Source organism: Dermacentor albipictus, chromosome 5 (genome assembly GCF_038994185.2).
Source record: "Dermacentor albipictus isolate Rhodes 1998 colony chromosome 5, USDA_Dalb.pri_finalv2, whole genome shotgun sequence".
Classification (NCBI taxonomy): Eukaryota; Metazoa; Arthropoda; class Arachnida; order Ixodida; family Ixodidae; genus Dermacentor; species Dermacentor albipictus.
The window spans coordinates 2,134,029-2,161,970 of record NC_091825.1 but is presented as its reverse complement, the minus strand read 5'-3'; the positions used below and the strand labels follow the sequence as shown (position 1 = coordinate 2,161,970).

The window sequence follows — 27,942 nt, the reverse complement described above, 5'->3', positions numbered from 1 at the left end:
CAACATTTAATTGACCACTTGACAAAAACTTCACTTGGCATAGATTCGAACACGTACACTGAATCTGTAGTTCCTTTTTTTGCTTAATAATGTAGTCGTTACTGCATGGCCACATTGTAGATTTGAAAACAAAGTTAAATAAATTTGTTTGTTGCAATATAACAAAATGTGTAGATCACTGCGATTGTAACACCAGAACTTGATACAAACATGTACACGATAGGATGCAGACAAATGCTCAGGACAAATTTCCCAATGTTTGCATCCTGATACTTATGAAAGTGAAAGGTTTCATTCCATGGCTGTCAATGAGAGGGAGAGAAAAAACTTAATTGTGTCCATGGAACAAAAACGCATTGTTAAGCTTAGACACATAGTCATTGCTCAACACTTTCGAAATGAATAATTATAGCTTGCTATCGACATTGAAGCAGCCATTCGACAGCAAGAAAAGGAATCAGTTTTTCCAGCTCTGAACATTGAATTGCAGGAAATGCAAGCAGGCATAAAATTCTGCCAATATAATGTTTAGGAATACCAAATTGGAATAAACATTGAGACTTGCATTTGTACTTTATCTGGCTGAGCAATCTAGTTTGAAATGACTCCCATAAGCATGTCATAACAATGTTGGTCTAATACAGGTTAAATGCATGACTAGCTTAAGAAATATGGGTGATTGCTATAAATTACAGTGAAGAAACTATAATATCTAATAACAATAATAATATAATAATAATATTCATTTCCACAAAACAGGCTAACCGTGAGAGGCGTGCGAGGCTGAGCAGAAAGCTGAAAAATTCTACGGCAAGTGCGCCTGCCGTGGGCCTACCATCCTGCATTACGAATAGCGCGTATTGACATGGTCTTCTTGTTAGAAGTTCCGAGTATACTACCAGCGCGAGACACGGGACAACAAAGTGGACGAGAAGCGTGTCTCTTAGAATGCTATGTTACAACGTACAGGTTTCTACAAAAGTGACGGTAACTGCTCGAAACATTTGATGCGTCGGCTTTAGCGCCTTTAGAAATATTTAGAGAGGGCTCCCATATATACATTCGCAACGCAAGCACGGCGATGGATGAACCAGGCTAGCGCTAGGGTTAAATTTCACAGCACAATTTTCATTCCACGTCGTAATCACACAGATCGTTTGAGGCTTCGTATAGGGGCCCACGCGGGCGTTCGGGTTGATGCTTCTTGTTGCGTTTGGCGTAAGAATATGGCTAGGAGCAGGCACCACATATGCGCAAGGACGGGCGATATACACGCATCATTTCTCCAGAAGCTGCCGCCGAGCACGGCTAGCGCGAGGATCTTGTTGGGCTGACACGACAACTTCATGGCAGCCGAATTCCGAATACTGCATATGCGGTGAGGGTAGCCATATGAACTTGTCGATAGGTCATCTTGTAGATTGTTGTAGCGCAGGCAGAACGAAATGGTCATAGAAGGGAGATAAGACAACACACAGCGCTGAACCATAGAATAAAGAACCGCTGAACCACCTGCGAACAGCTGTTTCCGTGCGCGATGTCGCACTGAACTACAGAAACCGCCGCCGCGCACTCCAAGACAAATCTTAACTAACGTTTTTAAATTAGTAAACGTACATATTATTTGCTTCTAATCAAGACAAGTCAATAATATTATAGCGTAAACGTTTTATTCACTACAATAAAAGAATTATGCAGCGTGTGCCACGAAACCTGACAGTAAGCAACACTGGGCGTCGCACCAGTCGCATTGTTGAAATCGCAATCATGTGAAATGAGCCCTTTAAAAATCGCATTGCGACGCGTGCGAGAGCATTGATTTTCATCGTTGCAGTTGCAGCATGTGAAACAGCCTTCTCGCTCCCGCTACAACGTCGGCACGCCCACTGGTGCTGCGCAGCGACCGTTTTCTCCCTCCTTGCCTTGTGTCAACGGGAGCCTTGCTGCCGCCATTTTCCGCCCCTTTCCACTCTCCGAATTATGACTCCCTTCTCCAGTGTGTTTTTTCTTCTTTCTTCTTCTTTCATTTTTTTCACTGACCTCCTTGCCCAACATATATGGGACTTCGCCTTCCTCTCGCCCTGCATCATTGCAATAAGGCAGCTGTAAACGTGCCAAAGCGCAGAGAGAAAGTGAATTACTGTCACAACTGTCCCTCTCCGTTTGATGCACCTGAGAACGACCGGGCACCCGGTCTGGTGTCTCCACTATCAGCGCCGAACTGCCATTTTCTTGTGAACCCTGATGAAGATTGGTCCACCAGTCGAAACTGTTGAAATTAAATACTTGCAGCACCGCTAAAGTTCTCCACGTTTCAAAGGTAGCCTACGAAATTCCTCTCTACCTACTATATATATAGTAGAATGTAGTAGTAGACTATATATATATATATATATATATATATATATATATATATATATATATATATATTATTCTGGGAGGGTAGTGTATAGGTAGCTGCTGTATAGAGCTTTTGAGGGAGATTTACTGAGAAATACTGTTTGTGCTGAATGGGAAGCGATGAGGTGCTAGGAGAAAGCTGATACCACCAAAGGACTGAGACATGGGTGCCCTCTATCGCCGCTGCTCTTGATAATTTACATGGTAAGGAGGGAAAGGGCGCTACAAGGAATCAATATCAGATTTAACCTCTCATACAAGATACATATAAAGTGTTACTCTATTGTGCTAGACTGCTGGGCGCTGTCGTTGCCATTGCTAATATCGGGCGATGTCATCCTCCTCGTCATCGTCAGCCTATATTATGCCCACTGCAGGACGAAGCACTCTCCCTACGATCTCCAATTAGCCCTGTCTTGTGCCAGCTGATTCCAAGAGGTGCCCGCGAATTTCCCAATTTCATTGCTCCACCTAGTCATCTGCCATGCTGGACTGCGTTTCCCTTCTCTTGGTATCTAATCTGGAAACCTAGTGGTCCATCACCATCATCATCATCATCAGCCTGGCTACGCCCACTGCAGAAGAAAGGCCTCTCCCATACCTCTCGAACTACCCTGATCATGTGCTAGTTATGGCCATGTTGGGCCTGCAAACTTCCTAATCTCATCCGCCCACCTAACTTTCCACCGCCCCCTGCTACACTTCCTTTGCCTTGAAACCCAGTTGATTACCCTCAATGACATTCGGTTATCTTCCCTCTTCATTACATGTCCTGCCCATGCTCGTTTCTTATTGATTTCAACTAAGACTCCAGGTTTCTGCCCCATACGTGAGTTCTGGTAAGACACAGCTGTTATACACTTTTCTTTCGAGGAATAATGGCAACCTGCTGTTCATGATTTGAGAATGCCTGCCAAACGCACCCCAGCCCATTCTGATTCTTCTGATTATAAGAGTCTCATTATGCGGATCCGCGGTCACTACCTGCCCTAAGTAAATGTATTCCCTCACCACATCTAGTGCCTCGCTACCTGCCGTAAACTTCTGCTCTCTTCCAAGACTGGTAAACATTAGTTTTGTGTAGATTTTATTAGACCCAGCCTTCGGATTTGCCTCTCCAAGTCAGTCAGCATACATTGCAATTTGTCCCCCGAGTTACTAAGCAAAGCGATATCATCAGCGAATCGCAAGTCACAAAGGTATTGTTCATTAACTCTTATCCTCAATTCTTCCCAATCCAGATCTCTGAAGACCTGTAAACACGCTGTGAATAGCATTGGAGAGATCGTATCTCCCTACCTGACGCCTTTCTTTATTGAGGTTTTGTTGATTTCTTTATGGAGGACTACGGTGGTTGTGGAGCCGCTATAGATATCTTTCAGTATTTTACATACCGCTCGTCTACACGCTGATTCCGTAATGCCTCCATGAATGCTGAGGTTTCGAGTGAATCAAACGCTTTCTCGTAATCAATGGAAGCTATATATAAGGGTTGGTTAGATTTCGCACATTTATCTATAACGTTATTGATTGTGTGAATATGGCCTATTGTTGAGCAGCCTTTACGGAATGCGGCCTGGTCCTTTGGTTGACAGAAGTCTAAGGTGTTCCTGATTCTATTTGCAATTACCTTAGTAAATACTTTGTAGGCAACGGACAGTAAGCTCATCGGTTTATAATTTTTCCAATCATTGCCGTCCCCTTTCTTATGGATTAGGATTATGTTAGCGTTCTTCCAAGATTCCCGTATGCTCGAGGTCATGAGACATTGCGTATGCAGGGTGGCCAGCTTTCCTAGAATATTCTGCTCACCATCCTTCAGCAAATCTGCTGTTACCCGATCCTTCCCAACTGCCGTCCCCTTTACATCCGTCCCAAGGCTTTCTTTACTTCTTCCGGTGGTACTTGTGGGATTTCAATTTCCTCTAGACTATTCTCTCTTCCATTATTGTCGTGAGTGCCACTAGTATTGTATAAATCTCTGTAGAACTCCTCAGCCAGTTGAACTATCTCATCCATATTAGCAGTGATATTGCCGGCTATGGCTCTTAATGCATACGTCTGATTCTTATCTATTCCTAGTTGCTTCTTCACTGCTTTTAGGCTGCCTCCGTTCCTGATAGCATGTTCAATTCTATCCATATTATACTTCCTTATGTCAGCTGTCTTACGCTTGTTGATTAACTTCGAAAGTTCTGCCAGTTCTATTCAAGCTGTAGGGTTAGAGGCTTTCATACGTTGGTATTTCCTAATCAGATCTTTCGTCTCCTGCGATAACTTACTGGTATCCTGCCTAACGAAGTTACCTCCGACTTCTATTGCACGTTACTTAATGATCGCCATAAGATTGGCGTTCACTGCTTCAACACTAAGGTCCTCTTCCTGAGTTAAAGCCGAATACCTGTTTTGTAGCTAGATCTGCAATTCCTCTATATTCCCTCTTACTGCTTACTCAATGATCGGCTTCTTATGTACTGGTTTCTTCCGTTCCCTCCTCAAGTCTAGGCTCATTCGAGTTCTTGCCATCCTATGGTCACTGCAGCGCACTTTGCTGAGCACGACCACATCTTGTGTGATGTCAGGGGTTATGACAGAGTATGAAATCTAATGGTCCAATGGTTGTCTAACTTGTGGATTACATGATGTGCCCAGCTCCATTTGTTTTCTCTTAATGTCAATTAGAATACCAGACATATCCGTTTGCTCTCTGATCCAAACTGTCTCTTTCTGTCTCTCAACGTTATGCCTAGCATGTGCACCTGAGCAAGCGCCGCACGCCTGAGCCGACGCCGATGACACCGGCTTTTCTGCGACACGAGCTCCTTAATGCCGTCGCGTTAAAATAAAGGCTAGTATGCTTCGCATCCTGGGCTTAACCTTAGCTAAGCCACAGCCACTTTTTTACGGGTTCTTCAGTCTTTCACACATTATATTTTCGAATATCACTTATTTTCGCCTTGGTGATTATGTTTGATAGTTTCACTTATTTTATCTTATCTCTTGTGTTGGACACTTTCATTCCTTGTCGTTTCTTTATTAGGTCCTTTGTTACTTGGGAGAGCTTGCCTACTGTTGGCCTTGGAGCCTTGCCTCCCACTTCAATGACTGCCTTTGAAGCCAGCCTACTTACGGTTTCAGTCTTTGCCTCTATGTCATCTTCATCTCTCTGTTCTAAGGCTGCATATTTGTTTGCAAGTACCAGCCTGAATTTGTCTGCTTTTACCCAACTGCCTCTAGGTTGGCCTGTTTCTACTTCACCAATTTTACTCTTTCTCTCTTCAAATTTAAATGAACCCTAGTCCTCACTAATCTATGATCACTGCACCTAACCCTACCTATGACTTCTACATCGTGCACTGTGCTGCGATCGGCAGAATGTATGAAATCAATTTCATTTCTTGTTTCACCATCACGGCTTCTCCTGGTCCCCTTCCGTTTACTACGCCTCCTGAAAAAGGTATTCCTTATTCGAAGCTTACTTCTTTCTGCGAATTCTATCAACATATCTCTTCTAGCATTCCTAAGATCGACGCCATAGTTGCCAATTGCTTGTTCCCCAGCCCAGCTGCCTTTTCCCTACTTTAGCATTGAAGTTGCCCATTACTAGAGTACACTAAGTTTTCACTTTTCTCATCGCTCATTCAACATTGTCATAAAATTGATCTATTTGATCATCCTCGTGACTGCATGTTGGAGCGTAGACTTGAACTATCCTAAATCTATACCTCGTAATAAGCTTGATTACGAGTACTGCTACCCTCTCGTTAATGCTGTGGAATTCTCCAATGTGGCCCGCTATGTCCTTATGTATTAGGAATCCTACCCCGTATTCCTCTTATCTGGGAGACCTCTATAGGAGAGGGCATGGCCGTTATTCAGCACTGTACAAGCCTCACCAGTTTTTTAAATTTCGCTAAGGCCAATGCTATCTCAAACAATGTCTGATAGTTCCTCAAAACGTCCTGCTAAGCTAGCCTCACTCGACAGAGTTCGGGCGTTAAGGGTTTACAGAGTGAGTTTGCGGTGGCGGCCTGTCCCGACCCAGAGATTCTCAGCACCCTTTACTGCGTTACAAGTCTTACCGCCGCCTTGGTGAGGTGCTCCACAGCTGCAGTGGACTGAGGGCCTTGATTTAGTTTTTGGAGTCATGTGGGAGGGGGTGGCCGTGTGCTGCACCAGGCAGGCCAATTCCTCTTCTGGTGAGGGAGTTTCTTTGTTGAAGCTTAGTGGGCCTTGCTAATTTGGTTGCACCTGGACTAGTATAACCCCACTCGCTCACGGCGTCTTTCGCCAGTGCCAAGCGTCACTCCAAACCAGCAGATGTACTGCACTGGAGGAGATGAAATTCGCGCTCACCGCCGTCAGATCGAAAAAAAATGGAAAAAACGGGATTCGAGCACTTGACTAAGGCAACCGAGCATTCTACATAGCTCAGTCAGACAATCGCGTAGGGGGCGGTACTGTCTTCTCGTCCACAAATACAAACCAGAGGGCCCTACATGCCTAAAAACTTCTTTGATTTGTCTGCTGCAGATGTAACTCGATATAGAATGATTTCTAAATGGTTGTGCCCTCGTTGTTCTGCAATCACATACGCCCAGGCGGCCGTGAATTCGGCTAGGCAAAAAATTACCGACGATTACGTTACATTAAGCCGCTCACGGAAGAGATAAAGTCGTTGCGAAAAGAACTCGCGGAAGCACGGAAAGCTAACGATATTCTCGCGATGGAAACAAAGGCATTACGCACGAAAGTTGAAGACTTGGAGGCGTATACCAGAACAAACAACCTTGAAATCAAGGGTGTGCCTAATCAAGGTGATCCTTCTGAAGTAGTGCAGAACATTTGCGCTGCAGTTGGGGAACCCATAACTTCCACAGATATTGATATTTGTCACAGAATAGGAACTAAGCACCCCGAGGTGAAGAATATCATAGTACGCTTTGTTCGCCGAGAAAAGCGAAATGCTATTTTCACTAAAGCCAAGAGAGCGCGTCTTTCTGCTAACCAAATTGGCTTCCAGTCCACCGATCCTATATTTGTTAATGAAAACCTAACTCAGCTTGGGAAACAACTTCTGGGTGCTGCTATAGCTAAGAAGCGTGATGTTGGATGGAAGTACGTATGGACCAATAATGGCAAAGTTCTTGCCAGGAAAACAGAATCATCGGAGGTGCTGCGAATCGCTGAACGCAGTGATTTGGACAAAATGTGTCACTAAGTACCCAACTGGTACCTTTAAATGACTCAATCTGCTACGAAATGGCTCTATTTGACAGTTGTCATTACTATGATGCGGACAGTTTTAACAAAGCGGCCGAACATATTGGAAAGCATTTCAGTGCTTTTCATCTAAATGTGCGCAGTATTAAAAACAAAATTTCTGATCTCAGCACGTTCCTTGATTCCTTAGCTATAAAATTTGATGTTATACTGCTTTCCGAAACATGGCTGACTCCGAATGACACTCCTTCACAACTAGACTATTACACATACAATGGTGTTACCAGGACTACAAATCGTGGGGGAGGATTAGCCTTGTATGTGAAAGATTGTCTTACGCATGATGTCATTGATGAGCTAACGTTCGTGACCACTAGCCTCGAATGTATTACAATACGATTACCAAATATTGCAGTTACTGCAGTGTATCGGCCACCCACGAGCAGAAAGTCTGAATTTCTTGATACCTTTGAAAGCCTTATATGTAAGTTAAACTTATTGCACGTGCCTTTTTTTCTGATGGGTGACATAAATGTCAACATGATAAGCGATGACGCAGCCACCGTGCAGGTTGAAACTATTCTGAGCACATATCATTGCTCGAACACCATTAGACTGCCCAGCCGAATCACTCATCATAGTGCCACACTGCTGGACGTTTGCATAACAAACGCGCCAACAAATAAGATTGCTTCAGGCCTATTTTCACTCGATCTCAGTGACCACACCAGTCTTCGCTCTTTTCTCTGCTGCACCTAAAAAACCTAACTACACCGATAAAACAACGTATCGAGTCATAAATCAGCTCACACTTGAGAAATTTCGCTCGGAACTAGCGCTTACGAACTGGTCTTTTGTATACACAGAACAGGATTCGGATCGCGCATATAGCGTTTTCTTTCGCTATCTCAAAGCATGTTACGATAGCAATTTTCCCATCGTATCGCATACATTAAACAAAAAGAAAATCCGAAAGCCATGGATCAACACGAGCCTTCACAAAAGAATCAAAATAAAAAAACAAAATGTATCATAAGTTTGTTCAAACACGTGACCTAGCCGCTCTAAAAGAATTCAAAACGTGTCGCAATAAACTAAATGCCGACATAAGGAAAGCTAAGAAGATATACTATGAATGCCTATTCGCCAAGATTTATAATGATCCTCGCAAACTATGGAATGCAGTTAATAATCTGGGACAATTTATGGAAAACAAAACGCGCTTCAACGTCAAAGCCTTCTCCCAAGACATGAGCGAGGACGCGGCTAATATGGCCTTGAATGAATATTTTGCCCACTCCGGCGATTATTTGCCGCCTTCTGAACAGAGTACGCGGGAAAGAATCTGCCGCACAGTAAGACAGCCTAACACAATTAGTTTAGCCCCAGTGACACCGTTTGAGGTATTAAGCTCGATAAATATACTACGTAGCAATGTCGCAACAGGTTCTGATGAATTAAGTGCGGCGCCCTTGAAGTATGTTGCGGATCTCATCTCGGAGCCCCTGGCTCATATCATTAATTGTATGTTCGTTTCTGGAGTTTTCCCTTCCGATCTTAAGCTTGCGCGTGTATGCCCTGTGCATAAAGGCGGTGCTCTAAATGACATTTCGAATTACAGGCCAATCTCTGTTTTGCCCGTTCTATCGAAGGTGTTTGAATCTGCCATAAATTGCAGACTAAGGAACTTTCTTAGTAAGTATAACATAATAAACAATGCTCAGTACGGATTCCAGAAAGGAAAGCCCACTGAATTAGCCCTATTAAACGTAAAAGAAGAGATACTAAACAATTTTGAAAACAGGCTGTATACAGTTGGATTGTTTCTTGATCTGAAAAAGGCTTTTGATAGTATAAAACATAATATCTTAGAACAAAAATTATTCGACTACGGAATACGCGGTGTTGCTCTTCAACTTATTAAAAACTACTTACTTGCCAGAAAACAATATGTTAAAGTCGGAAGCTTAACGTCAGCAGAAATTGAACTTAAGCAAGGCGTCCCACAAGGTTCGATTACCCCCTTACTATTCCCTTACCCTTACCCTTACCCTTACTATTCATAGTTTATATTAATGATATATGTAATATCCCTTACACAGAAAAACTAGTTATGTATGCTGATGATACGAATGTCTTTTTTAGTGCTGATTCAATGAAAAGTCTCCAAGTTACTGCAACAAATTATTTAAGGCATTTGGAAGTGTGGCTAAATGAAAACAAACTTGCATTAAACGCACGTAAAACAAAATACGTTATTTTTAGGCCTACGAACAAACCATGTATTAATCTGAAATTTTCATTTCAAGGCACAACATTAGAGTGCGTTCGCAAGCAAAAATTTCTTGGTGTTTGGTTCGAGGAAAACATGTCGTGGAATACCCATGTGTCCAGGCTTGCTTCTGAATTGGGCAAAACTGTAGGCTGTCTGTACAGGTTATCAAACCTAGTTCCATTATGGCTAAAGAAAGCTATATATTACGGCCATTTCTACTCTCGCTTGTCTTACTGCGCGCTAGTGTGGGCAAAAACGACTGTTCAAAACCTAAACAGACTCGAAGTGTTGCAGAAGAAGGTTCTCAGAATATTTGAAAATTTTTATGGGCACCCTCGCGAACTGCGTACTCATCAGCTATTCATAAAGCACGATATTACTAGAGCAAGTGATCTTTATACATATAAACTACTACTTTATACAAAAAAGAATAAGCTTTATGAGCATTCATTTGATAGCTCCCCCCGATACTCTCTCCGTAATCAACCCTTACCAGTTCCTTTTTCCCGTACAAGCTACGGAGAATGTCTTCTTCAATACCAGTTACCAGCAATACTGAACAAATTCTTAACTTGTACCAAATTCGAACTACCAGAATATAAATTCAAGAAACATGTGCGAAATATGCTTTTAAACGTGTAAGAATCATTCGAACAACATCTTTATTTTGCTATTTGGTATATATTTCATTTTGATGTATAAAATTATTTTTTGCCTTTGCACAAGTGCTTATAAGGATTTTGTGACATCTGCATTATGCAATTATGTTGTGCACTAAAAGTGTTGAGTTGCGTGTATTATATTTCATGCCTATGTTTTTGTACAGCGTTTCAGATGATTATTTTTGCATTCTGTCTGCTGCTGTTTAATGGGTCCTTGGGCACTCTCAAGATGTCTGCGACATCTTTTCGCCCAAGAACCTCCGACTCGGTGTTGGAAATAAACTTCACTTCACTTCACTTCAAAAAAAAAAAATTTGAGCGCAGCAAATGAGCTGTTTCACCTTTTCGATAGATTGAGGCAAAGAAATCGAGCAACACATGTATGCGCTATCACAGAATTTTTTTTTTATTTTTCACACGTATTCCTTTAACAAAGACTCCACTAACAGTTCTTGACAGTCATGAAGGAAGCTTTGTGGTCGGAGAAATAGACTGATATATGTTCGACTTGGTACACCAATGCTTGATTCTCAAAGACGAGATCTATACAAGTGCCTCGCGAGGTTGTCACAGCCGTGGGACGCGTTACGAGCGAGAGGAACGGGATGTTCTCCCGCATAAGTGTTAGGAAATTGTTGTTTGTCTTTATGTCAACATTAAAGTCCCCCACTACTAACATCGGTGTGGATCGATGGACGGTTAATGCGAGTTGCAGGAAGTGCACGACGTCTTTCGTGAGTGCGGTAGCGGACTCACGAAAGCGGTATCAGTCGGTCGCTGCTAGCGCTGGGGGGATGAAAGGGGGGCGGAGCTGGTTACGAGGCCGACGATAACGCCGACGACGACGCGAAACCCAGGAACGGACGCCAAAGAGCCATTTGTGTAGCCAGCCCTCCTCCACAGTCTCTCCTCCTCCCTTCCATCATCCTCCCTCGCCCGGAGAGCCGACAGCGCGCATGCGCGGTGGCGGAGCAGATTCGTCGGCGAGCTGGTTACGAGGCCGACGACAACGCCGACGACGACGCCGACGACGACGCGAAACCCAGGAACGGACGCCAAAGAGCCATTTGTGTAGCCAGCCCTCCTCCACAGTCTCTCCTCCTCCCTTCCATCATCCTCCCTCGCCCGGAGAGCCGACAGCGCGCATGCGCGGCGGCGGAGCAGCAGATTCGTCGGCGAGCTGGTTACGAGGCCGACGACAACGCCGACAACGCCGACGACGACGACGACGCGAAACCCAGGAACGGACGCCAAAGAGCTGCGCTCTAAAACTATACACCCGCCTCTGACTCCCGTTAAAAATAATAATCGTGTACGATGCGCTCGCTTCGAGTCAGTCTACGTCAATTTCGTATAAATCCAATGCTCGGAAACCCGCTTGAATTTTCTGCGCAATAGGGGCTTTGCTGATCGCAGCTGGTGATACGGCATAGTATTCCTCAATGGTTCTAACATCGTGGTTTCGGAGTCACCCGTACCCATGCGGCCATGAACGCGGCTAGATATACGATACATTTTCGGTGAACTTCAACAATACTTAAATGTAGTGTGGAAAAAAAATAAAATGAGAAAAACAAATACTTTCAGCGCTTACCGGGATTTTAACAAGCGCGTATGGACCGCGATACACCAAACAGCTCACGGTCTCGGCTGGCAGTCTCAGCAATCGTAGAAGTCATTCCTAACGAAGTGGAACTGATACTGAATCGCCGCCCAAGACTGAGGAGCCAAATGAGAGAGGTGGAGGAACGCTGCGAGCGCGGAGCAAGCGGACGCACCCCACATCGGCTTCGCAATTTTCCTCCGGTTTACCGAAAATTGCAAGAGACTCCGTGATATCTTGCTTCTACTAGACAGATAACATCACCCGGCGTCCGAAGATACCACTCTAGATCAGGTGGGCCATTTTTTTGTCTCCACCACATCAGCCAACTGTGCCTCACGTCCTGGAGTCGATCTCCATCTTTCTCCGTGGCCGCCATCGCGGCCTCTGCTTGGCGCGGGTACGATCCCGAGACGATGACAATGTGAGAAATAGTCGCAGAAGCCCCGTCTTCACTTGAAACTTCCACTCCGACGGAGGAGATAGTAGATGAAGGCCTCTTTTCGTTGGTGGCACTTCGTAAACGCTAGCTACGCTCGAACACCTCGGTGGTCAACGGACTCTCCATGAATGCCTCTATTTCTGTGCCTCCGAATCCTGCACAGTCCAACCCTCAGCTCTTGCAAGCAGCGGGATCGCAGGAATAGCGGCGCACCGCCTCGACTCCGCTAAGATTTCACGATTGTCATCAAGCCCAGTGACGATCTCCCTGAAGACAGCCCTGCAGAACGGTGAGCTTGGTGCTTTGCTCTCTGCCTATGTAAATCCATCTTCTGTGGACATTCTTAGTGTCTGGCCCATCTGTGACCAGAATATCGTCATTGCCACCACTCAAGACGTCAATGCGGCGAACGCGCTCGCTCGTGAATTTACGCTCAATGCTTCCAAAGGCCCCATCCCGGTTGTCGGACGTGCCAAAATCAAGGGTGAAATCTGCAAGGGGATTATTACGGTCCCTGAACAGGAAACTTGTACCACCCTGAAATCTAAAGTCCAATGGCGAGGAGGAGAGATAGCCTTCATCCGCAAGCTGGGGAAGTCGACGATTGCCCTGGTCACCTTCGTGGGACATAGAGTACCGCGTTACGTGCACTATAACAGTGTGGTGACTGTGGTGCCCGAATATAAGTGGACTATTCCCACGTGTTTCCAATGGGGCACCATTGTCACCATCCGGAATTATGCCCGAATCCTTAAGACAATCGCTGTGGACACTGCGGCAAAACAGTCGCAGTCGTCGAAGACGGCAACATGGCGCCAGACGAGTGCACGCCTTCTTGCATCGTGGGCGGTAATAGTCATCTTAAGGGATCGCAAGACTGCTAAGCCAAGTTCCCACGGCTGCAACAACAGGCAACCCGATCGTTCAATGAACCCAACCTCGGACTGCAGTGCCCTCGGGTCCTCACACCGCTTCAAAAGCTCCCACGTCTAGCAACAAGATGACGCAAGGCACAACCGGACCAGCACCACCGGCGGGCACCTTGCCTGGAAAAATCTCGTCGGTCGACTAACCGGAAAGCGTCATGGGATCCAGACGCCCCTAGATTCCAAGATATGGATTTGCCGGCTCTTGAGGGTGCTCCGTCTGGCGCACCGAAGAATACGTCTCAGCCCAAGGTGATCTCCCTTCAAATCAACATGGCTGCGTCCCCTCCCAACCAGCCCCTTAGAGAGCGACGCCCCCCGCAAAGACCGCAAGCTCTCTCTCTTTCTTGTACAGTGGAAATGTCGAGGTTTTAACGACAGGACGAAACGCGCCCACTTAAGGGCGTACATTGACAATCTCGAATACCCCGCCGCAGTCCTTGCACTGGAAAAAACCGGGGCTGCGGTTAAGCTCTCACGCTACAACGCTTTTCAGCGAGACCCGTCCACCTGTCTCCTAGTCAACAAATGCTACACAGCGCAGGAGGTTGATCTCGACGTAAATCTGGAATATTCGTGCGTAATTGTCTCTGTCCTCCCCCTGCGGCGAACAGATACCCTCTTTACCATACTTAATATATACTGACCCCCAAAACTAACAATGAACGTCACTTTTTCTAACATCTTTAGCGCAGCGCTAAGGATCGCGGGTCGCGATCCCCTGATGATAGTGGTTGATTTAGCGTCCCCTGTCCCATGTGGGGCTATCGCAAGAAAGAGCCGTGTGGTCGTAAGTTGGCGGGACTTATATCTATGCTGGGCATCACTCTTCTACCGACCCGGTCCACCCAACCCATGTAGGAAATTCCGTGACTGGGTACACCTGCCCCGACCTTACCCTCACGAAACACATCCGACACGCAGACTGGATCAACAGCGAGGACACCCTCGGTAGCGACCACTGCATACTGAACACTGTCATTTACTCTGGACCCTTATATCGCACCCTTGCACAAGCCAAACTTCCCGACTCGAATGCTTTCCGCCAGGTCCTCCCAGTAACTTCTATCTTGGAACAGCGCTGCTCCGGACTGATGCGCAACGGCGCACACACTCATGCAAACACTCCGTTTACACGAAAAAGCAGATACAGCTTACGGAACGTGCACCAGACGCGCATAACCACCTGCTGCACAACTGGGAAGCTCGCCGCAGCCTAACCAAACGATGGCGGTGGCAGAAGCACAATCGAAAACTCCGCGCTCACATCTCTGACCTTACTCAGCAAGCAGCCGAGTACGCTGCCCAGCTCACCGACACTAACTGGGTAGATAGATATAACAGCGCAGCAAGACTGATGTTTAGCCGCAACACTTGGTGGCTCTTCAGCAGTCTCATAGACCCTACACAAACACGATCGGAAGCCAAGAAACAACCTCACTGGCGCACTACGCAACTTTCAAAGAAACATGGAGCAGCTAGCGAACAATTTGCGCTCACGATACCTCAATCAGGATCGAGACCCGCAAGGGATGGATTATTCGTACGCAGGTTGTGATAATCCGGATATGGATCAGTCTTTCCAGCTTCCCGACCTTCACGCGGCTCTTGCACGAATGCGCAGAGGGACGATGCCCGGGAAGGATGAGGTAAATGTCAAACTATTGGCAAACCTTCCAGGTCGGGCCTACGGAACTCTGCTCGAATACATCAACGCCATTTGGACCGGGGACACTTCCTTGCAAGCCGATTGGAAGGCATCATTGGTAACCTGCATCCCGAAGGTGGTGAAATGAGTAAACATAGACAACCTCCGGTCCATGTCCCTTCATGTGTAGGGAAACTGGTGGAAACGATGGTCCGTGACCGCCTCTCGGAATATCTCGAGAGCAAGGACACCTTCGCCGACACCATGTTCAGCTTCCGACCTCATAAGTCGGCAAACGACATCCTTTTACAGCTTCATCACGAGATCCTTGAACCTACAGAATCCCCACGTAACGAAAAGATAGTCCTGGCACTCGATCTCAAGGGTGCCTTTGACAATGTTGAGCACGCTGTCATACTAAAGCTTCTTAGCGAGACCAACTGGGGCGCTCATACATTCAGCTATATCAAACATTTCTTAGTGGACCGTTTGGCCTATATACGCCTACAAGAGACCGAGTACGGCCCGTTTGAGATGGGAACACGGGGCACACCACAAGGCGCTGTGTTGTCCCCGCTTCTCTTAGCATTGGCATGACACACGTACCGGCACAGCTGGCAGGTGTCGATGGTGTTCAGCATGCGCTGTACGCCGGTGACATCACCATCTAGTATTATTTATTCAACAATACTGTAGGCCTTTGCACAGGCCCAAAGAGGGAGGGGATTGTAAAAATACACATAGGCATGAGAAAAACAGGAAAAAAAGAAAAAATATAGAAAGCAAAAGAAAACTGCCATACAACAGCACTGGTATTCAACACAAGACGCTTTCTTTGTTTCTCATGAATCAAAGAATAACAAAAGGTGCTCAAAACAATTGCAATATTAGTCGTATAACATTCTTGTAGTTATCGTGGATCTATAAAACACAACTATTCAGCACATTGCAATATTTACATTTGAAATCATAAAGAAGTATGCAATCACACGTGTACTAGTGTTGTTACATATGGGGCTGTTTCCTGTGCCTACTTCGAGTTCCCCCGACCACATCGAATCGCAGCACAGCTAATTGAGAAGCGCAGCAAACACGGAAAGCACATTACAGAGGAGTGCCCGAGCAAACAAGTTGAAGGCCACAAGTTCACGTGCAAACAAGTTCGTACGCCGCCGGTGGAGCTATTCAATGCTTGGATCATCCAGAAAACGAGGGGATAGCCCGGCACTGTTGCAAGGAAAGTGGGTCCCGAAGCAAGACGGCTGTGATGTACCGGGAAGGCCTGGCAGCGTAGCCCCCATACACCCATTGTGCCGACGCGTTGCAAGCCAGCGAGGCAAGACCGCAGGGAGAAGTAAGGCACCGTGAAAGTAAGGCACCCTGCCCGCCTTGGTCCGCCGTCGCCCCAACCTGGCTATTTTGAAGGCGAGTTGTAAGTCAGCAAAGCAAGACCGCAGGGGGACCAAGCGGCGACTCTCTTCGCCGGGTATGACACCGCCGCACGGGCGCCTACCATTGGCCGAAAATGGCGTCATCTGAGCGGACTCTCCCATTGGCCGAACATGACACGACTTCCAGTCCTCGAAGGGTTTAAAAGGAGCATTCCAGAGATTCCTAGAGCATTCCCTGATTCACCTCTCTCGAACTTCTTGCCGCGGGCCGCAGCGTCCGAGTTGCTGCCGGCCCGTAATGACTGTACGACTGTTACTCGAATCTCACCTCTCTGTATATAATGTAAAATAAATCCTCCCAAGTTTGTTTTCATCCCGAAGTCTGTACTTCAACCCCTACAGTGTCCAATAACTCAACTAATGCATTACCTTTAAACTATGCACTCAAATACCTTCATAAACAACCAAAATATGGCTCCAATTTTGCGACAATGCCATCCACAGAATCTGATTGTACAATTTCATTTGACCACAAATTCCAGATTTCGATTGCCCATGGGAAATATTAATATCTAAACGTGTCGCAATGTGTCGGATACTGCCTGATGTGTTTATTATAACAGGTTCTATTGGAGTGTTGGTGTGGTGGCTGCACGTAATCTTGCTTATATATATGAATGTTGTCATTACATAGCATACAAAGAAATTTCATGAAAGCCACGCAACGCCGACTAACTAGGGTAGGCAGGGCTGCCTGGCTTCTAAAAGCACTCACGCTTTCGTGTCGAGCATACTTATGGCATATAAATCGCAACGCTTTATTTTGAATACTTTCTAATTTCTGGGAGAGACCTTCCTGGTGCGGGTTCCACACTACGCTACCATACTCAAGATTTGGCCTTACTAAAGTTTTATATGCTGTTAGTTTCACATAGGATAGCGCTGCAGTTCATTTTCTTCGTAAGAAACCGAGTGTTCGGAAGGCCTTTGTACATGTATTATGGATATGGGTATTAGATTTTAACGCGCTTGTAAAGGTTATGCCTAAAATATTTTACTGTGTCAGGTTGTAATAAATCGTTGCCCATTAATGTATAATTGAACCTAAAGATCGGCTTTCTATGAGTTATAATCATATACTGTGTTTTCTTAAGATTAATTTCCATTCCCCACATGTCACACCAGCGGGCTATATTGCTTAGTGTAGTATTTAGTCTAAGCTAGTCCTCGATTCCTTGCACGCTTGTATAAATTACCAAGTCATCGGCGAAGAGCCGCAATTTCACTTCATTTTCTGCACAATCAGCGATGTCGTTAACGTATATGAGAAATAATAATGGCCCCAATACGAACCCCTGTGGTACCCCTGAATAAACATCGGGTTGGTCCGAGTCATAATTATTTATGCTAACATATTGAGTTCGGTTTGACAGATAGGCTGCTATCCATTCTACTATATTGTGTTCAATTCCGATATACTTTATTTTCTCGATTAGATTAGAGTGCAGGACGCGATCATAAGCCTTCGAAAAATCAATAAAAATAGCATCAGCTTGGAATTTGGAGTTAATTACCGATGCGAAGTCTGTGTTATTTCTAAGCATTGTGTTAAAGTTGACAAGCCTATTCTAAAACCGTGTTGCTTAGGATATAATACGTTATTTTCTTCTAAGTATGTCATGACGGCTTTACCTACTATGTGTTCCATTTTTTTACAGCAGCAGCTTGTTAGCGATATTGGTCTATATGTTTCCACGTGTAATTTATTGCCTTATTTATATTTTCTAAATCGCTGAGTACAGCCTCTCTTGCCAAGGATTGGCTGTGTGCCAATGTAATCCCCAATCATAATCTGCAAAAAGGGGGACAGCTGCTGCGCGTATCGTTTCAAAAATATATTTGATAGATTGTCGGGCCCTGGCGCCTTTTTGGTGTCTATTTCCAAAAACAAGCTTAAAATGCCCTACTCTGTTATCACAACTCCGCCCATCCGGGTGTAAGCGGCTGCCACGGGCGCACTCGAGATTGGCCAGCGCGTGAAAACGGATTGGAAATAGGTGTTGAATGTATTTGCTACAACGCGCATGTTTTCTATGACCAAACGTGCCACTTCTATTTTACTACTCACGCCTTCTAGCTTCGACAAGTAGCGCCAAAACTTTTGGGGTTGATTCCTTAAAAAATTTGTTATCTTATTTGAAAAGAAATCGTCCTCTGCAGCTTTTATTTCTACTTTCAATTTGCATGCGAGCTCTATTATCTCCGCAGAATTTATCCTTTTTCTTCAACGTCTTTTAGTTTTCGTTTTAGGTGAATTATGCTCCGCGTCATCCACGATGTTTTGCGCTCAGTTCTATTGAACTTTGCAGGTATGAAATCATTTTCGCAATGCATTATAGCCTCTTTTAGTTTTATCTAAAGGCCATTAACGTCTCCGCAGGATTCAGCTTAGAAACCATCCAAGGATTCGTCTACACCAAAGGAAATAGCAGGCGTAAGGCGATGCACACCAGGGTCGTCGCCACTGCCAAGTGGTGACGACCCTGGTGTGCATCGCCTTACGAGATGCCCCAACCACTGGCACCCGCCGAAAGCTTCGGCGCGCGCTGGCAAGCGAACGCGTCGCTTCGCGTCGGCTGGAGGGAAAGGGCGCGCAACCACTGGAGGCAAGCTCCGACGCGCGCCGAAGCTCGCTCCTCGGCTGCGGCGCACTGTTGCTGGACTATTCCGTATTCAACCGTCAAAGTCCGGCCTAACACAGCCTGCTGTAAACTAAGCTTGAAACAATAAGTTAATGATCTGTATGTGCTTTTAGATATAAAAACACGTTTGAATAATGAATATACACCTGCCGCAACAGTTCGTTTTTATTTTTGAAGTAACAATAGTGTACACAATATCGACATCAGCGCTCGCGCGTCGTCTGTCTGCAAGATCGCTTTGCAAACACCTGCACGACGATGCCATATATCAAAGACTGTTGTACCATTTCATTTTTTCGTAGCTTATTGCACAGCGCACTATGTAAGAATAAGGCGTGCAATGTATAACTGAAAAAAATGTGTGTTGGAAATATTGCTACGTAGTAGTGACGGTAAATAACTAGTGCCGGCTCAATCGCAACGATGGCGGCGAGCAATGTCGGCAATCGTAGAAAATCTCATCTGTGGGTCAAGCGCGTCGGTTTGCATACGTCAGTCGTAGAAAGTCACAGCCTATTCGCTGGTGCCCGCGCGCCTTCCAGAAACAACACTATTCGTGTCGCGTATGCAATCAGATTAGCAAGGTTCGTCGACAACAGACAGAACCATCGATAACATTCGCGAAACTTCCGATACGTTCAGGCGCATCCTGCACCGAGCGATATCGTTTAACATTTTTTAGCCGGTGAAATACGGTAACCGGATACAGATGAAGCATCCGTGTCAATATAATTATGCTTGTTGGTGCATGAGAGAAACGTGAAAAAGCGGGTTCTGAGAAAATCAGCAAAACAAAATTGAAACACCTGTAGCACTCATAAAAAAAAACTAGAATAGCTAAAATGTATGTAATTCGTATCTTGTCTCCCCCCAATTCTTGATTCTGCCAAATCTAGCCCATGGAGCACCTCTATTATTCTAGGTTGTTTTGATGCATCAACACCGGAGGCCTTCACATTGAGTGTATTGCTACAAAACATTTTCACAGTGTAAGAGCCATGTTCTATTGTAACTGGTTCCACATATCAAGTTTGCCTTTCTTTACATTAATGAAATGACATACCGTCAGATAATACAAGCTTGAGGATTAGAGGGTTTTAATAGGAGTCTTTCGTTGCCCTTTCCCAAGTCGTACTATTCAAGCACTTATTCGAATGTATGAGAGCAGCTCATTTCCATAGTATAAGAAATATATAAACAGGTTATTTTCACAATTTATACACTTGGTCACCACAGAAATAAAAATTGCAATTTATTGTTTTCAGCCTGTTATGATGTTCTGACTGAGAAAGATATATTCAATTTGATCTGCGAGGCACACAATAATTGCTGTGGCATATTGTTTTATTGCACAACACTGCATACAGTAGCCAGCCATTATTAAAACTCAGAAGAAATTAATATCACAATGCATATGATCAGACACATAGCATATTATTGCACTTTCTTAATTCATGCCAGAACGACGACCAATGGCGTCCTTCTCCAACCAGGTCAGTATCCGTCGTGCCTCCTTACCATCGGGCTTCACACCCTCAGCACATTCAATCTCAGCTTTGTGGTATTTAAAACAACCTCAAATGCGTCTTACGGTTCCAGGGATAAGAAAGAAGACCGTCCTGCCTACCTTGGCCTTGAAGCAAGCAGCTCTGGATTGTTTGCACACTTTCTACTTTGATCGAGTCCACATATATACGGATGGTTCTTCCACTCAGACCAGCTCCACCAGCGCAGTGGTTATACCATCACGATCACTAAGCATCCAATACAAGATTTCTCACTTGACAACATCGACCGGTTCGGAGCTTGTTGCCCTCCAAGGTGCCGTTGATTATATTAATAACCAACCGTCTAATCGGTGGGCAATATTCTGCGATTCAAACGTAGCCTTACAATGTCTTCTGTCATCTCTTCGTCGCGGGTCATGTGAACAACTTGTGTCAGAGATACGAGAAATGCACCATCACATGATCATGAAAGGACAAGACGTCATCTTTCAGTGGCTGCCTGGTCATTGCGGTATCTCCGGCAACGACCTCGCTGACGAAGCTGCTAGGGAAGCCCACGAAGGAGCAACCCTTGTTTCTGTACCTTTATCGCGGACCGACGCAGCCCAACACTTAGGCAAGCTAGCGCACTCTTTTGACATTGGAAAAGTGGCACACACCTAAATTCACTCAACATCGATTGCATTCCCTCGATCCCTCTATGCAACTGCGGCTGTTACCAGGCCTTCCGCCAAGTGAGGAAACAGTGCTGTGCTGCTTACGCTTGGGCGTCGCATTCACCAGTGCACATGCATTTTTGATTGGAATGGCTGATAGCACCGAACGCAATGCCTGCGGTGTCGAGGAAACCATAAAGCACCTACAGTGCTACTGTCCATCTTTTGAAGATGAAAGGCAAGACCTCTGCAGAGCTCTCAATCAGCTAGATGGAAAGCCGTTCACCTTGAACACGATCTTGGGACCATGGCCTCGCATATCAAAGCTACAAAAGGCCACAAAAGCGCTGCTGCGATATTTGAAAGATGCCGGATTGAGTCAGCGTCTGGGATCCAGACTGAGTGACCGACTGATATCCCCAGTGGACTTTCTCTTCTTTTAATGTTTCCGTCCCCCTTTCCCTTTCCCCAGTGTAGGGTAGCCAACCTGGCTCAGTCCTGGTTAACCTCCCTACCTTTCATTTACCATTTTCTCTCTCTCTTCTTATTTCATGCCCTTTTTTTAATTGCACGAAAGCTGCTGCACTAAAATAGTATACTAGTACATACTTAAAAGGCACAATTTTATACTAAGATATTATTCAATCATTCAACTTTTTATTGTAGTGCGCAGGAACAGCTAGAGAGCCTTTCTACTGGTGCACTTAACGAGCACTATGCGAGACAAAATGTAGAGAAAACATGAATGTCGTAGACAAAAAAAATGGAAGATAGAGAAACAAATAGGGAAAAGGGGGAAACGCGGAAAAGTAAAAGGGAGTTAATCCTACGTGGTTAACTACAGATACACAAAACACAGGAAATGAACTCTGAAGTATGTTTTGGAGTCGAGTCTTATTAGCACAATCTTGTAACAAGCCCAGGTACCGAATGTGGATTGCTACCTGGTATACTGTTGCGGCACAAACAAATGCATATGATCAAGAAGCTTTAAGGAATTTATAATGTCATGGACCACCTTATACAGGAACAAAAGGTGCGATTAATTAAGACTTGAATCTAGAGGTGCGAGTTGAAGTATATTTGAGAAGGTTCAACTGTGGTTGCCAGAATGGCAAAAGTGGTGCTTGAAGGTAGACATCAATTTATTCTAGATGCGTTCAATGAGGTCAGAATTAGATTTGCTCATTGCAGCCCCCCCCCCCTACATAGGCATACTGTAGTAGTTTGAGGCACACAGCAGAATTTCAGAAACACAACAGGTGAGTGGAAATCATGCAATATACGGCATGCAATTCCAAGAGCGTGAAGGGCATATTGTTTAATTATCTATGTGAAGAGAAGCGAAGCATTTTGTCGAAGTACACACCAAGATCTTTCATTTCATCGACCCTAAGGAGTGGAGCATCACGTAGGGTGTATCAAAATTTCACATGGTGCGTTTTGTGCATATAACTTAATGCCATAGTGTTGGAAGCATTTAAGAGTACTTACTGCTTCTGCACCAGTTTGAGAGTGAAAAAATGTCTTTTTGGAAGTCGATGCAGTAGTGAACACTGTTGACAGTCTGAAATAGTCTGAAAGTCTGAAATGTCGGCACACAAAGTCATGCTGTTCATTTATTAAAATGCTCTTAGCACTTACAGAAAGCGAGGAATCCCATACTGATTCAAACACCTGACGCACTGAAGAGGATAGATATAGGTCGGCAGTTAGTAACTGCAAATATAACACCTGATTTGTGCATGGGCAATGTTTATGCTACCTTCCAAGTGCTAGAAAAGGTACTAGACTTTAGGGAATTATTAAAGATGCTTGTGAGAACGAGGAACAAGTATGCTTCCATACGTCTTAACCCTTTCAGACACCACTTTATCCCGTTGATTGAAAAGTTGCTTTCACCACATCTCTTGCATCCTCAGAATCGTAGAAAGTGTACAGCTGCAGCAAATATTAGGAATTTTCAATTGTTTAGCGAGTTTTGTCAAGTTTACAAGATTTCGACTCCATGCGAAAACTGGCTACAGGAACACGAAGTATGAAAACATGTACTATTTCGTGTTTTGAAAAGCTTGAAAAGCACTTATCCAGCCACTTGACAATTATGCCTGGTGCACGACATTGTAAAAAACAATGAAAGAAGTGAAGCCACTACATACAACATACTGATAAAGAGTAACAACACCCAGCCGTCTACCTTCCCATTCATTTTGTTAAAACATTCTGCACATCATTCAAGATTGCAGCACAGTTCCAATAATAAGTGTTTCAAGATGTATGAAACAAATTTTAAATACTATTACTTTCATCAGTGCTTTTGCTATTGATGCACGCTCCTGCTGTGCCTAATTGTGTAGACAGTGTCTCAAAGGGTCAAGCTCTGTGGAGGAAATACCATCAACACCACAAGAAAGGGAAAGTTTAAAGCAAAGTTTAAGGCAGTTCATATACATGGAAACTAGGTTTTCATTGACTGTTAGCATACACTGCGCCAGACTGAGAAGGAAGGTTACTTGAAGCATATTTTACACCATATAGGAAGCAGAAATATTCTGCAAAGGCATCAGCAGTGTTCAAGACAACACCACTATTTTCATGAATAAGACGTACATCTTTGGCACTCCTTTTAGAAGAGAGAGCCCACAAAGCTCCAGAAATATTTTGAATCATGTGTCACACTGGCTTCAACACAATCAATGTGGTCAAAATGATGATTCTAATAATAATAATAATAATAATAATAATAATAATAATAATAATAATAATATACTTAGTGGTAACTTGCCACACTAGACTACAAAGAAGGCTGATGCCTGTATGCATCTGATAACCAGCCATATAAAGCAGGAATTTGCAGGATGCAGAAGACACTTCCTTCCCATCCACGTGCACACACACTTGCTCAATAACACAGCACGGCACACACCCACACATTTAACAGGTGCACAACACACAGGAGTGCGAATGAAGTCTGGTTCCAAGGAAGGAGAATCCAAATCGCCAGGGGGGTGCAGAGAAAGCTCTGGATGCCAGATATAATCATGGAGTTGTGGTGTCGGGCCATACAGGCGTGATGAGGGCTCAGGCTGTGCTGACCACTTGTTCAGACGAACTGAAGAAAGATTAGTGCTGTCCAGAGAGACGTCAAACACCCTGCAGTATAGACTAGTGCAATGTTGCGTTGGTATTGCAGGGTGTGCTACTTGAGGGGTTTGAGGCAATCCTCGAAGGCTGGCATGAGCTTGTGACAACCGAAAAGACGGGAGTAAAGGGTGCGTATTGTCCGGCGCTGTACAAGCTTCAGTTTGTTAGCGTCGCGAGTTTGGTACGGGAACTATACTGATGAGCTGTACTCAAGTCGTGACAGAATGATAGAACTGTAGAATGCTCGGAAAACCTTAGGTCATCATGGAAGGGAGACACGGGACACAAACCCAAGAAAGGGCCGGTGCTTACATACAGTGCTGGTGACATATGCGGAAAAGTTGAGAGAACAGCTAAATGCTACACCCAGAATGGGAAGGGCCCGAACAGTCTGTATAGAAGCGCCTCTAAGGAAGAAGGTTGGACGTGCAGCAGTTCCGTTGTGGCTGATACGCATGGCAGCACTTTTTACGGTGCTACTACAAAGTTTGATATTGTACGCCCAGTCGTTCACCTTTACGGAATGTATTTATTGTAAGCTCATATGCTGTGCATCGGCATATTGTTGTTGTGGAAGCGTTAACTTGTTAATCAAGCACATTCTGCGCAGATGCATTAGTAACTTGGTTTTGAGTACATCTTTGTCCTGACTACAATTTATAGTATCGCAGCAAGAAACATTTTAGTAGAGGCTGAAGGCATTCCAGCAGTTTAAGCATACTGACTGCACAAAACACTGAAGACACCTTTTCACCTTCCCCACAATGCACTCACACCATCTACACTTTCCATACGCAAAAAGTGAGATAAAAAATCAATTACAGTTTCATTGACTCGTTACTTGCTGCTTCTGAAGCGGGCATTGAAGCAATCGTTGTATACGCTGCTACATGCATAGGTCTTGCATGATGCAGGTCTTGCTATGCACTGCACACAGGGCACACGTTGGAAACAGATAATTTCTTTTTGCAGTGCTCAACTATAACGACACACTGACTCAAACATGACTGCGTTGTCACGTATGCTTCAGTACGTCAGTGTTCTTGATTCCTACACGAGCGATTTATGCCCAACTAACCCAAAAGACGGACGCACTAGAAAGAAGTGAGTGAATGAGTACAGTGAACTTGTACTGAACTGGATTCACATGCCGAATAGAAGAGCGCAGTGTCAGCTGAAACAGGCGGCACGGTTGATTATGTAAGTACTTCCAATAGTTCGGCTACTAGTGTATTTCGCTTTCGGAAGTTATCTTTACCACTGGAAAGAGCACAGAGCTTGCCCGTTAAACTTGAGTCAACCGACACCACACGAAACACGCCGCGGTTGACCAACCCTACTTCCAAACGGTTCATTCACCACATCACAGGACACACGAAGTCAAGAGTGCCATATTTTAAATCACTACAGCACCAAACGGACCTGAAAATTCATTTCCTTCGACAGATTTCTCAGGGGAGTTCGTTCCCTCGCCAGTTACGCACTCGATGGACGCGCTAGGCCTACGCGTAACGTAAACAACATCGGCGATAGGCGAGTGTTGATTATCCAGACTTCGGAGCTCGCAAACGTGTTTCCATTCGTTTTGAGCACAACAAAATGCACGTACAACAAGCACAGACGTTGCGGCAATCGTGTTTCGATTGGCTGTTTTAGCAGACGATCGTACCGAGCCCGGCGGAACCCAGTGGGCAGGTTGGATTAGTCGGCGTCGGATCCACGTCGCACGGCCAGAACCCACGGTCGTCGGTCGGTCGGTCGTGTCGTTGTCGGCCTACTATGACAACACTGTCTATCAGGAACACAGTCGCGCCCGTCGTGCATCCAAAAAACTCGGACGATCGTTGGTGCCGGGCGCCTTCGCACGGTCGGCCATTACAGCTCTAGCAGCCAGAGGCTCCGCAGCCTCCGATTGGTTGACGCCTGCGAGGCGTCGCAGCCTCTCATTGGTGCACGCCGGCGCAGCTTCGCCGTGCGTCGGCAAACTTCTAGCATTGGCAGCAGACATAATCGCTGCGCGACGTTCCGCTTCGCCGAGTTCCCTACCGACGGGTTGACGCATTTGACCCTTCGGCGCGCGCCGAAGCTTTCCAGCGCGTGCCAGTGGTTGGGGCATAAGGACAGGGAAGGACAAAGTAGAGCGCGAAAACGCAGAAACTTTGTTCATCACTGAAGCGGGAGACCATTGAATTAGCAAGCCCTTTATTTCACTGTCGAAGGAAGAGATGAATGGAACTGTCCGTTCTACTGCACTGTAGTGTTCTTTTTCACTGTAGTGTCTGATACGTGTATATGCAGGGATCGTTGCTTCAGCATGTCCCCTGGCACCCTCTGCCGGTAGACATGAAGACTAGTCTCTCCATGTTTATTGAGGCCGACTCGGAATTAGAACCAGCGCACGATCCTCACACCTTGCGAACTGCGCGTCCATGGTAGCTCCTGTGGCGTTCTTTTCCTGGTAACTCGCATAGCCATTCATGTACGTGGGGCGCACATAGCAAAGGCGCAGATTTTGCTTGCGTATGCGAGGCGCGAAGGCGCTCCCTAAGTTCGATGCATGCGCATATCGTTAAATTAAATTATGGGGTTTAACGTGCCAAAACCGCTTTCTCAATATGAGGCACGCCGTATTGAAGGACTCCGGAAATTTCGACCACCTGGGATTTTTTAACGTGCACCTAAATCTACGTACACAGGTGTCTTCGCATTTCGCCCCCATCGAAATGCGGCCGCCGCGGCCGGGATTTGATACCGCGACCTCATGCTCAGGTTGCGGCATCGAATCGTTCCCACTAGATATCCACGTACGTAGCACTTCTATGTACCGAAACCTAAAATTGCTTATTGAAAGTGATGTGCGGGAGAGTCTAGGCGCACGTTCTTTGGCCGCTGATTTTGTGTTGAAGCAGTTTGCTCGCTGCTGCTGCTGACGCTCACGCCAGCGCCTCGACGGCGTGCAGCGATCGAGAGTGCTCGGCGAGGGCGGCGTTCCACACTGGCGGCGTCGACGTATCGCCCTCTCTTGAAGGCGATGTGCGATGCAGAAATTCTAGGTGCACGCAGGGCCGACAGCTTCGTGTGCAGCCGTACGTTTGCGCGTCACCCGCGTTCGCGAAGTGAAATGTTACTGTAACTTTTTAAGCGCTGCTTTCCCAACCGTTCGAGGACGTCTAGGCTTTAGCATAGTGAATGCGCAGTGTATTGTGACCTTGTCATAAAGCGTACACCTCTTTTCTAGAGGGTCATAGCCGGTTCTAAGCATGTTTGGTAAGTGTGACCCCAACCCACGAAACATGGAAGCAGCTATTTGATGTCTAAAAGATGTCTTGAACGGCTAATTCAAAAGTCTAATAGCTGTCCTG

At 45.4% G+C, this 27,942-nt stretch overlaps 1 protein-coding gene across 2 annotated transcripts in view; it reads left to right on the top strand.

Annotated features, from left to right (window-relative positions):
- LOC135912382 (protein 5NUC-like) overlaps positions 1-27,942 on the top strand; it is a 916,167-nt gene that overhangs the window by 78,659 nt on the left and 809,566 nt on the right. The gene's annotated exons all lie outside the window — the stretch shown is intronic.